At 38.4% G+C, this 13,293-nt stretch overlaps 1 protein-coding gene across 2 annotated transcripts in view; it reads left to right on the top strand.

Annotated features, from left to right (window-relative positions):
* Nucleotides 1–13,293, top strand: part of DYM (dymeclin) — a 347,109-nt gene that overhangs the window by 214,307 nt on the left and 119,509 nt on the right. The window lies entirely within an intron of this gene.

Raw genomic sequence — 13,293 nt, 5'->3', positions numbered from 1 at the left:
CCACTGAGCCACACTGGCCTAGCCACTGTGCAAATTTAAATTATAAGTATCTCCCTTATCTTTTCTTTGCCCTCCCTTCACTGCCCAAGTTAAATGTATGTTCTTGCCTTTCCTCCCCTCCAACATAATGTAGTGTCATTTTATTAATTGGCAAAGAGCTGAAATGGCTTATGGGAATAAATAGGAGTCCCCTGATCTGTGACCACAGAAGATTTTTTTCCATGGCTTATTTTAGAATTTTTATAAATTCTTTTTTCTTTCTTTTTAACTGAACAGGTTTATAATTCTAAGTGAGCACAACGTTCTTTCTCTAAACTGTAGCACTTTCCAATTTAGGAGTGTTTTTACTTATTTGGTATGTTTTTTATCCTGTGGTTTAACAAATCACATCAAGTGCCATTTTTTTGCTCTGAAAGGATTGCATCTTCAGTTTAAACTAAGACATATTCTGATGAGTTTTCCTCAAAAGAGTTTTTTAAAATTGCTAGAACAATTTTGCCACTCACTAAATCTGTATTGAATAAATACTTGAAGCCATAGTAATAATTTTTCATAGAATACTGTCTTAATAATTCTGTTGTGGCTCTGTGCTTTATTGATTTCTGTGCAACTTCTGTGGCATGAAATGAAATGTATTATCCCGCTTAAACCATTATGGTTTCCTTTTGAGTTACATAGTGACTACCCGATTCTGTCATCAAGCTCATTCCATTTTCTGTAATGTGTTCAGTCTTAAGATTTACTGCTTTAGTACTCAGTGCTGTATAAATCAAAATAGGACCAGTAAATTCAGATCAGAAAAGTTGGGAAGAATAAACAATAGGCCATTAATTTTTTTTAAAAATCACTTTTCTGTTTACTCAGTATGTTCTCTGGTTTGGGGATTTTGGATTTTCTTTTTTCTCAGGAATTATAGGGATGAAGCATTGCTGTGCGTTCTGTAGAAGAGAGGAAGGCAAAGCGAGACAAACCTAGTGGACATCTTTCCTGGGTCTCAGAGCTGAGGTGGACAGCTTTGCCCCACCCCCTTTCCTTAGCACATGTGACAGCACATTCCTGGCTTTCCTCTCACCTTTTTTGCATTTCTTTTTGGGCTCCATTGTTTTAAATGTTAGGATTCCTTGGAGCTTGATCCTAAGGTCCTCCTCTCTTTTTACTTGAATTCTTACCTTACCCATTTTCATCTCTTTCCGTGACTTTACATGTCATTCATGTGCCAATACTTCCCAAATTGATAACTCCAGCTGAAATTCTGTGCTCCGCTCCCATATTGTCAGCTGCTGTCACTGGCCCTCATGTTAACATCACCACGTAGGTCTCTCATATGCCCCATCTTTCAGGTGAACTCTTCACCTTTCCCCACAAACCTTTCCTTTTAGTCTTCTCCATCTCAATAAGTGGTGTCTCTGTCCATCAAGTTGCCTATGCTTATCGCATGAGAATCAGCATTTTCTTTCCCTTACTCCCGACATCCATTCTCACTCTATCCATTTCAGTTCTGAATCTGAAATGTAAATGGAATCTCTCCTCTTTTTTTCTGTCCCCATTGCCAGCCCTTCTCACTCAAGTCATCCTTTATCTCACACCCAGACTGTAAAAACCTCCTCTCTGGTTTCTCCGCCTCCAGTCTCATCACTCCCACTCCTAATTCATTTAACAAGCATCTTCAAGTAATGGAAATCAGATGGTCTCTTCCTTGCTTAAAACCCTTCAGTGGCTTTCCTCTGCCCTCAGGATAGTACATTCTCTAGCTCACCAATTATCATTTCCTTTTCAGGATTTGCTGATCCCTTTTCCATTTTAGGGTGTTTTACATATTCTTTCCTGTCTAGATTGTTCTTTTCCCTATTCTATATTTCTTATATTTGTTACTTCCTCAGACAGGTTTTCCCTTATCCCCAAATCCATTGTTATACTTAATATGATGTTTTATCCCCCACTTGTCCTTTCTTTTTCTATCTCTCTTGGAGTAGACTGTAAGTTCCACAAAGGCAGAAATTGTGTGCTTCTTCAATCCGCTAATCCCTAGCACCTAATACTTAGATACACAATAGGTGCTTCATATTTTCTGAGAATGAATAATTTCCGTTTTTTCCAGTTAATTTTTTACAGGCTTGCTTAGTCTAATAACAACCATATTTTGAGAGATTACTTGGCGAGAAGCTTTAAGATGGCAATCCTGTTAACATGCTCCTGTGCCTTCAAAATAGCATTCAAGGTATCATCGTTGGGTAATAAAGTATTCTTATAGTTGTCTGGTTATAGTTTACATAGATAAGTAGTAAAATTGCCTGGCAAAGGAAGGCTCTTTAATTCTTCTTGAATATATGGAATTGCATTGCTTTGGTCTTTTACTTAAGTATTTTATAAATTTTTAACTTTTTGAATTTATGTGGTGAACTGCAGCCATCAAAGCAATATCAACATGCTTTGAAAGATGCCTCATAAAAATGCAAAAATAACACATTCTCTGATTGCTCTAAGAAGAAACTCAGAAGAAAAAGTAAAATTATATTAAATTTGCCTCTTGAAATTTAAACATACTACTGGAGTTTTAACAAAAAGGTAGTTCTAAAAAGGGTTTTTCTGGCATAAATTATGGAGGCTAGTGGCTGTAATAGTAGTAACAGAATGAAATTTTAGAAATGTAGATAAGAATTAAGAAAGTATGTCACTGTATATATTAAAGTTTTTATTGAACTTTTTTAAAATTTAAAATTACCTAGTAGAGAAGCATACACATTTATTATACCATACCCATTTGGCAGTGTTTAGTAAAATATTTTCAGTGTGTTACTTCTAAGAATATTGGTAAGATTTATTGAAGACCATCAGTAATGTTAAAATCCTGCTGAAGCCTGGCCAGTGTGGCTCAGTGGTTGAACGTCGACCCGTGCACCAAGAGGTCGCAGTTCGATTCCCTGTCAGGGCACATGCCCAGGTTGTGGGCCTAATCCCCAGTTGGGGTCATGCAGGAGGCGGCTAGTCGATGTTCTCTCTCATCAATGTTTCTATCTCTCCCTCTCCCTTCCTCTCTTTTTCTAAAATCAGTAAAGAAAATAAAAAATTTTTTTAAACCCTGCTCAAAATAAATATTACACTGGCCTGCCATGGTGATCTGCACTGAAATGTCACTAAGTTGTGCAATTTATTGTCCAAGAGAAAAAATTTAGATTAAATCAATAAAATACAGTGATACCTCGGTTCTCGAACGCCTCGGTTTTCGACCAAATCAGGATTCGAGAAACTTTTGTCTCGGAATCCGAACAAATATTTGGAACTCGAACTTCCGAGTTGAGCCGAATGGTGTTCATTCGGCCCAGCGCGCCTTGCTGGCGTCATCAGTGTGAGTGCAGAGAGAGAGTCACGCTTTGTGGAGTCTGCTGTCCTATTGGGTTTCATTGCTTCGGTTCTCGAACAATTCGGTTCTCGACCGTCCTCCTGGAACGAATTATGTTCGAGAACCGAGGTATCACTGTATGTATAACAAAGGATACTGATTTAGTAAACTTATAATGTGCAAAAAAGATATCATGATAATTTTGACCTATGGAAACAAAATTAGAAAGAAATGATAGAATCTTAGGAAACAATATGAAATTGTTTTGATCCAAAAAATGATAATAGATCTTTCTTCTACCAATGCTCTTCATTGTCGATTTCACCAGTAAAGGAGGCACTCACGTCTTAGTTGATGTACCAATGGGTGTATAGGAGTAACCTGAGTTCCTGAAGATGAACACCCTAAATAACAAAAGTTTCTCATAAAGTTTAGACTATGTGTGGAGGATTTGGAATGGATACAAAATTCTCCCAATTGGATACTCTTCCCCTAGGGCTTCCATTTGCAGGGAATTTCATATTCAGACATGCAGACTTGCATAACTGCTTATTATAGAAATATTCTTGGTTACTAAATGTCTAACAGACTTAAACATACAGGGTTTTCCGTATATGGAAGAAAAGTGATTCCACCTACTCTCCATGCCTTGGCACGTCATGATGCCAGCCCTTACATTTATTTGACTTCCAGAATTTAAATAGGCAGTGATGTAAATCAGAAGTTAATGTTTCACCTACTGGCACTAAGTAACTAAATCATCATGCTCAGGATGAGAAAGATAAATCCTTTTTAATTTGGTCAAAGTGGGAATGGCATTTACTCTAATCCTATCCCTCTGAGTTAGATAGACAACGAAATGATTTATTTCTAGCTTACAAAACATGAGGAAGCAGAGGAGAATAGAGAGAAGTCAAATGGTTTGGCAAAGATCACACAAGCTGGAAGTAGAATCCAAGTGTCTGGAATCCCTGCTCTGATCAAAGTGTCATCTTATTGAGTGTAACAGCATTCTAAAGCAAGATAAATGCATCTCCCCACACATGTGCTTAAGGAATCATTCTCAGAAGATAGCTGCTTCTATTTTTTTTTATTTAATTTCACATTTTGAGACTTGAAATTTTTATTTCAATCCTGTTACCTTTTAATCTCCATCTTACAGATTTGAGCTGGAGTGGGAATTGAAGACGTACTAATTTTCTTGGGCGTTTTCTGTGGGCATTCTTATATTGATCTTAAACTAGAATCAGATATGTTCCAAGAGGTCACTTGTTTTACACAACAGTTTCATGAACTAGCTGTCTATAAGAGGCAGTTCATTAAAAATTAATTTTTAAATGAACTTTAGATGTACTGTATAGATTTCCTAAAGGCTGTGTATTAGAAAAAGCATACATAAAAACTGTTTTCTTTGTCCAGTAGTGGTGATAATAGCTAATATTTATTGAGCTCTTACTCTGTAATGGACATTCTTCTAATTATTAACTATTTTTATTTTAATCCTCAAAGCAACTCTGTGAGATAGTTAATATTATTACCCCCTTATTATAGATGAGGGAACTGATACAGAGTGATTTAATACCTTGCTAAAAGATACTAAAGCCAGTATTGAAACCGAAATATTCTAGGTATAAAAGCCACACTTTTAACCTTATATTGCCTCCCAAGAAGCCTTTTAATAATAATATGATTGCCCTGGCCGGTTTGGCTCAGCAGTTAGAACGTCGGCCTGCAGTCCAGAGAGATCCGGGTTCAGTTCCCGCTAAGTGCACGTACTTCAGTTGCAATTTGTCCCCAGCCCTGGTTGGGGTCATGTGGGTGGCAGCCAGTTGATGTGTCTCTCTCACATCAATGCTTCTCTCTCTCTCTCTCTTCCTCTCTCCTTCCCGCTCTATCTGAAGATGAATGCAAAAATGTCCTCGGATGAGGATGAAAATTATAAAAATAATAATATTAAATAACTTCGCCCCTAAAATAATTTTAACCCATCTTAGAGCCAACTGCAAGCCTGAAATTATTTGATGATTATACATTTTAAACATTTGTGTTTATTATTGAACTTCATTCTCTACTTATGATTTTATTTGGAGATAGTTTTAAAAACAGGCTAAATTTTTTAATTGAAGTGTAGATTATAGAAACAAGAATCTCAGAACTATTTTTTGTTCTAAATTCTATGTGTACCATTTACTCTGGTTTCTACTCTCTAAACATGAAGAGTCACTTTTTCAAAACCACTAATCCTTATAAAAGTTCATAATATTATATCTCAGATGTCTAACTTTTGTTTTAATTTTTGCCCCCTCAAAGTAATAGTGGTTACAAACTATTCTTAAAAGGTTTTTTTTAAAAAACTTATCTTTATTGTTGAATGTATTACAGATGTTCCTCATTTTCCCCCATTGACTCCTTCCTCCCCACTCCTGCCCCCCTCCTGCCTTTCCCCACACTGTTGTCTGTGTCCATTGGTTATGCATGTATATGCATATAAGTTCTTTGGTTTATTTCTTTCCACCCCTAAGCCCCCTTCCCTTTGAAGTTTGTCAGTCTAGCAACCAATTTGTACTTCTTAATCCCTTCACCTTTTTCACCCGTTCCCCCAAACCCCTTCCCATCTGGCAACCAACAAAAGGTTCTCTGTATCTATAAGAATGTTTCTGTTCTGCTTGTTCATTTTGTTTGTCGATTCAATTGTCAACAGATATGTATTCATTGCGGTTTAGTTTGTTCATATTTTTTATCTTTTTCTTCAAGAAGACCCTTCAACATTTTATATAATAATGGTTTAGTGGTACTCTGGCCGGTTCGGCTCAGCAGTAAGAACGTCAGCCTGTGGTCCAGAGAGACCTGGGTTCGTTCCCGCTAAGGGCATGTACCTCAGTTGCAGTTTGTCCCCAGTGCTGTTGGGTCCTGCGGGAGGCAGCCACTCGATCGATGTGTCCCTTTCACGTCGATGTTTCTCTCTCTCTCTCTCTCTCCCTCCCCCTCCCCTCCCCCACTCTATCTGAACCAAAAATGGCAAAATGTCCTCAGGTGAGGATAAATAAATAAATAAATAAATAAAGGCTTGGGTGGGCCTAAAAGTTGGGTGGGGCGGGGCCTCAGGGAGTCACCAGGGTGGGGCTACCAGTGTGAGCCAGGTTGCTGGAGTCCCAGATATGGCTTCTGTCTGCTGCCCCCGGGAAGGGCTCACCAAAGGAACAAAGGCCTCTGACAGCACGTTTGTCCTGGAGAAAGCCCCCCTCTCCAGCCCTCGCTCCAGTGCCAAACAGCTCAGTTCTTCCCTGTATGTCTCTGGTGCCCCTCGAGCTGCCTCCCCTCCGAGCTTAGAGGGAGAGAGTCCGATAAGTCCTTGTGCGGGCCCTTTAAGGAGCTGCCTGGGGCTCCAGCCACCTCAGCCTCCCTGAGCCTCAGTTCCTGCTAGTGTTTCCAGCCAGAAGTTATGGAGACTTCTCTCCCTGGCACTGGAACCCTGAGCAGGGCGCCTGGTGTGGGACGGGGACCCCTCAGTCCTCAGGGAGGACCTTCCCAGCCGAGGTGTCCTCCTGATTTTTATCCGCCACACGTGGGTGTGGGACCAGCCCATCTGCCTCCGCCCCTCCTACCAGTCTCGATGTGGCTGCTGCTTTAATTCTATAGTTGTAAGATTTCCACTCAGCTTGACTTTGAATGATGGTTGTTTTGTAGTTTAGTTGTGACCTTGATGTGGTTGTGGGGGGACGCGATGCTTCATTTACCCATGCTGCCATCCTAATCTGAAGTTCTGTTCCTTTTTTTTTTATCCTCACCTGAGGATATTTTTTCATTTTTTGTTCTGGTAGAGTGGGAGGGAGAGAGAGGAAGAGAGAGAGAGAGAGAAACATCAAGGTGAAAGGGACACATTGAGTGACCAACTAGGGCCGGGGACAAACTGCACCCGAGGTACGTGCCCTGAGCGGGAACCGAACCCGGGTCTCTCTGGACCCTAGGCTGATGCTCTAACCGCTGAGCCAAACCGGCCAGGGCTGAAGTTCTATTCTTAAAAGGTTTTTAACCAGCTGTCACAAAGTAAACATAGGCAGATTTTCACTGTAACCCAAAGGATACGTTTTATATTTTACTTACCACTGGGAAAAGAAAATATGAGAGTAATTAGCTACTGAATATAATTTCTAATAGTGACTAAAAGTCTTAAGGCTTCCTTGTCATTCCGCTGTTTAGTGACTAACAATAATGTCATTCTTCTAACTTGATTTTATTTTTTATCCTCACCCGAGGCCATTTTTGCATTTATCTTCAGATAGAGCGGAAGGGAGGCGGGGGGAAAGAAAGAGGAAAACATCTATGTGAGAGAGACACATCGACTGGCTACTACCCACATGACTTCTTGGGGCCAGGGACAAACTGCAACTGAGGTTCATGCCCTTAGCGGGAACCAAACCCAGAACTCTCTGGTCCACGGGCCAACACTCTAACCGCTTGGCCAAACTGGCCAGGGCATTCATTCTTCTAACTTTAAATAAACAGAAACTTTCCTAGGGATTTAGAAGTTTAGTTACTTTTGATATATGCACTTTTTTTATTTACTTTTTTTTTAATTTTATTTATTTATTTTTGTTTTGTTAATCCTTACTTGAGGATATTTTTCCACTGACCTTTTAGATAGAGTTGAAGGGAGGAAGAGAGAGAGAGAAAGACAGAGATATCGATGTGAGAGAGACACATTGATTGGTTGCCTCCTACACAACCCTGACCAGGGCCAGGCATTGAACTTACAACCCAGGTACGTAACCTTGACCAGGAATCAACCTGGAGACCCTTCAGTCTGGGTGCCTATAGTCTAACTACTAAGCCAAACCAGCCAGGGCTATATGTATGTTTTTATACAGATAACATTAATATAGACTTTTAAAATGTTATTTTTAAGTTTATTTTGGTGTATTTGGTGTAGTAATTCTTTTTACACTTATTTTTTTTTTTTTTGTTAATCATCATCTGTGGATTTTTTATTTTTATTTTTATTTTTTTAGGTAGAATCAAAGGTTGGAGAGAGGGAGAGAGAGAGAAATGTTGGTGTGAGAGAGACACATCAATTGGTTGCCTCACAACTAGGGCTGGGGATCTAGAAATCAAACCTGCAACCCAGGTTTGATCGGGAATCAAATCCACAACCCTTTGATCCACTGGCTGATGCTCTAACCACTGTACAAAACTGGCCAGGGCTGCACTTATTTTCAAGTAGCATATACTATAAGCCAATAGGAAATTCAAGTCCTTATTATTCATGGCAGTAGAAGAATGTAATATATGAGTTTTACCTCCTAGCACTCAAAAGGTTGTGGCAGCATGGGAATCTGGGCAGAGAGAGCTATTTATGTCTTGTTAAAGTGGGTCCATCATTTAGATTCATATAATATCCTCTAGTTCTAAATATACAAAATCACATTTAAAGATAGCAATGGAACTATAATATATACAATGATATTTTAATATCTTTTCTGTAAAAAGTTAGAAAGTTAAAAAAAAGTTTAACAAATAATCTAAAACCAGTAAATACATAGCTTCAGATAAATTTATTTCTAAGCATTCAGCAAGAAAAAGCACGTTTGGAGAATACTTTTCATAGTATAATAATGGCCTCTGGATTCCTCTTACTGTCCTTAAATGGCCAGGTTAGAGAGCATCATTGTGGAGCAAATACTGGTCAGTAAAACAGCAGGCAGTCATCTGATCTGTGGGTTTTTTCATTCTTGCTGTTTTTTGTTTTGCATAACAATGCAGTACTGTAGCAGGCAAGATATTGAAGTGATGTGTTGTGATAATTTAGTTTGAAGGAAAGAAAAGAGCTTTGATTTTCATTAGTTTAAAAATATTCCTTCTCAAGAATCATTGTCCCCTGATTTCTGTGAATAGTGCTATGCAGCAAATGCAAGTGGTATCCAGGCTACCAAATTTTGCATGACTATGGCAAGAGTTTGTGGTATTTCCTTTACTGTGGTCTAGAGAAATTTTATTTAACCCTCACTGTCTGATTTTCTAGTCCCTCCTTTCCCCCTGTGAGTATAATAATGATGATAGTAACCTGCTTGTGCTTTGAATCTGTACACATTGATAACATGTGGTACCACTGAGAGATGATTCACTTGAGTTAGAATCATGCTATGGACTAAGAGGCATTACAGACTTGTAACTCACTTATGCATCTTTTCTTTTTTTCATCCTCACCCAAGGATGTTTTTCTATTTATCTTCAGACAGAGAGGGAGGGAGGGGAAAAAGAAAGAGAGAGAAACATCGATGTGAGAGAGACACATCAACTGGTCGCCTCCCGCACAACCCCAACCAGGGCTTGGGATGAACCACAACCAAGGTACATGCCCTTGAACGGACTCGAAACCACGACTCTTTGGTCCACATGCCGATCAATGCTCTAACCGCTGAGCCAAACTGTCCAGGGCTGGCATCTTTTCTTTAAGTGAGACCAAGTAAATTTAGTTCTAATTTGCAATGCTTTTTACAGTCAAAATGTTGGTTGTTTTGTTTTGCTAAAGCAGGAATGCTACCCCAAACAGTACAATGACCTCTTAAAATTACTGCTTTTTTAACTAACTCACCTCTGTTGTATCTGCAGTCTTAGATTTGAACTTGTTAGCACATGACTTACATCACTGCTTTTTATATATTGGAGAATGCACATACTTATCTGAGTCAGTGTTCTTTAACTTTACAAATTAAAAAGAATAAGTGGTTGTCTCAGAGGGTAATGTGGCCTTGTTTGTTTACAACATGTGGAAATTTGACATGCATTCTCTTAGCAAAAACCATAGAACTCACTTTCCCAATAGTGTTGCCTTCTTTAGCATAAAGAAGCTCTGTGTATTATCGTGTTATACCTAATCTGGTTCTGCGGGTGCACTGTCTGATTTTGTGCATTTGTAGAAGCCGATTTTCTCTCTTACATAATCAAATAACATCTCTTCCGATGACCTATATTTGTATAAATATAGTAGTTACCTTCTTGCCTATTAATATTTGTTATTTAAATATTTTTGAGTTTAGGCAGTTGGTCCAAAGGTTGTGAGTTATTGTTAAGCTGATTAACATTGTCTCCCTCCACACAACCACACTTGACTGACTTTGTATTTTTGCCCTATTTAAGGGCAGGGGGAAGAAAACAAATAAAAATAAATAAATAAATATTTTTTAGTTTAATTTTCATTTTTTATTTTTAGATACGTTGTCATCTCTTTAAAATATCTTTTTTGATGTCCTATTTCAGCTTTGAATTTTAATTCATTGTTTTAAACAAACCATGATGTTCAAAAACTACAGTGTTATCTGGAGCTAATTATCTTCTTTGTTGAATATATAATTCCACTGTAAAATATAATACACTAAAGATGCAGGTTGTCAGGGGATCTGGGGACCCTAGGGTCATGACCCACAGTGGGTTCTTGGCTTCTCAAAGGAAAGAATTCAAATGTGAGCTAGCATAGAGTTTAAAGTGAAAATGAGTTTATTTCTGAAGCAATGAGACAGAGAGTGGATTGCTCCAAAGACAAAACAGCCCTCTCTGTTCATTAAGGGGGAGGAATAGTCAGGATCTTCCCGGGAAAGGGATGGAGATTTGTCATAGGTGCTCTGTCAGCCATTTTGTGTCCTTATATGGCCTTTCTGCTTCTGATCACGAGGGTGAGGGCTGTGTTGTTTAGCATGCCAATGGTCTCTGCTAGTTTTAAACCATAAATCCAGTGAGGGGTAGCCTTACCATATTCGTGACAGTTTCCTATAGCTTTTATAGATTGCTGCTGTTTCACCACATATCTTATCTCATTAATAAGTTTTTATCATGCATTAGTTCATTAGACAAGTTCACTAAATCAGTAATCTTTAGCCTAAAAAGATGGCTTTCTATGAGCAACTGTGTTTTTCTAACTTTTCTGTGTAGCAGGTATCACTCTCCTTATTGTCAACGTGGACAAACAGACATGATGTTCAGAATTGGGCAAGTTGTAGGTGATAGAAGCAGGATAAGACCAGTATTCCAATTCACCAGTTTTTCCATGATACTTGGAGTCGTTTTTTTAGGTTACATACCTGCAATGACTATGATATTCCTTTTGACAATCAAATATCTACATCTGACTGTTTGTCCCTGTATCCTTCAAAAGCAGTGCTTGGATTTATGAATTTTAGGTCTCTCTGGATTATGTGTTCCCTTTTATTATAGATATATCTACAAGCTCTACTTTTACATTGTAAATCTTGTCAGGATTCATATTCTTTCTAATGTGATGAATATGGTGAACCCTCTCAGCAGTGTAATAACAAAAACATTTCAAATTTGAGCCTCACAGTGGTTAATCTGAAGGATTCAGTCTATAAAATAGGACAAGTGGGTAGATGGGTTACCTCAAGTACGCTTCACCGACTAAAGTGACTTTTAAAAAGTGATCTGAGGACAGATATTTGATGGATTAGTAGGTTTTCCAAGTGAAGGGAGTGGCATGAAAGAAGATAGCGGTAGGAGTAGGAGAGAAAGACAGCAAGTTCATTTAGGAGAGAAGATGGGGAATGGGACAGAGTGTGGAGAAAATGAGATCAGACGTACCAACTGCAAAAGAGTTGTGGAGCCATTTGGAGACAGGGAAAAAAAGTTGTACCTTAAATGTGTAGAGTCAGCACTCTGATTAGAAGAAATGTGGTGAAATTATAGCCTCAAAAGAAGAATGATGGCAGCTTGGTATGTTTCATCATTTAATAAGAAAGAGTGAATGGGCAGAGCAATAAATGAAGAGATCATAAAATTTATTATTCAAACCAGGACCCTTTAAGTGAATGTAAGGGGCCCTGGCCAGTGTTGCTCAGTGGTTAGAGTATTGGCCCGTGCACTGAAGGGTTGCAGGTTTGATCCCTGGCCCTGGTTGGGGCACATGTGGGAGGTAACCAGTGGATATCTCTCTCTCTCTCTCTCTCTCTCTCTCTCTCTCTCTCTCTCTCTCTCTCTCCACCTTCCTCCTCTCTACTCTCTCAATGGAAAAAATATCCTCTGGTGAGGATTTAAAAAAAGAGAGAAAATGTAACGGTACTCTATTTAATAGTTCCACTGGGACAAATTCATAAAGTGGGACTTGCTGGTCAAATCAAGACATATTCTGGGCATACAGTTATCTCATTATTATTAAATAATTATATGGAGCTCATTAGCATATCACAAAGATAGGAAAATTAAAATCTTGAGTTTTGAAAGTGATACATCATATTTTATTTTTTAAAAAATTTTAATTGAATATATTAGGGTGATATTGGTTAATAAAATTATATAGATTTCAGGTGTACAATTCTATAGTACATCATCTATGTACTGTATTGTGTGTTCACCACCCCAAGTCATGTCTCCTTTCATCATCATTTACCCTCCATTTATCCTCTTCTATCTCCCCCATCATAATATCTCTAAAAAAAAATAAAATATAAATAGTTGTGTCAGATTGTGGCCAGGACTAATGGGACTCATCACTGAGGTTGACTTACGATTGGTGTTTTCATGGCGGTGTTGCATGGTGCTTAGGTGTTGATTCAGGCTGTCTAGGTTTGAGTGCTAGTTTGCTCTTGAGAAGCTGGGATCTTTAGCAAGTAAGGTGAAGATAATAGGGAAACCTACCTCTGGGTTGAGGTCAGGTTTGAATGAGATAACATATGCAAAACACTTAGCACAATGCTAATGTCACATACTAAGCACCAAATTCTGCTATTATTTTTCTCATAATTACTACTTTTTATTTATTGGTGGTTAACTTGTTTTTAATTTAAATTAAAATAATAAATACTCTAAGCTTTCTGATGTTGCTGGCGGCTTTCTGCCTTTTATTTGTAGCAATTCGGTCTCAAGGAAATAAGTTTAGCAAATTATTTTCCATTCCAGCTTTAATATGATACAGTTCACATCTTACCTTCTATCTACCAGTTCTCGCT

Source organism: Molossus molossus, unplaced genomic scaffold (genome assembly GCF_014108415.1).
Source record: "Molossus molossus isolate mMolMol1 unplaced genomic scaffold, mMolMol1.p scaffold_m16_p_6, whole genome shotgun sequence".
NCBI classification, from domain to species: domain Eukaryota; kingdom Metazoa; phylum Chordata; class Mammalia; order Chiroptera; family Molossidae; genus Molossus; species Molossus molossus.
Note: the sequence above shows the minus strand (reverse complement) of the source record. Positions and strands in the feature narration are given on the sequence as shown.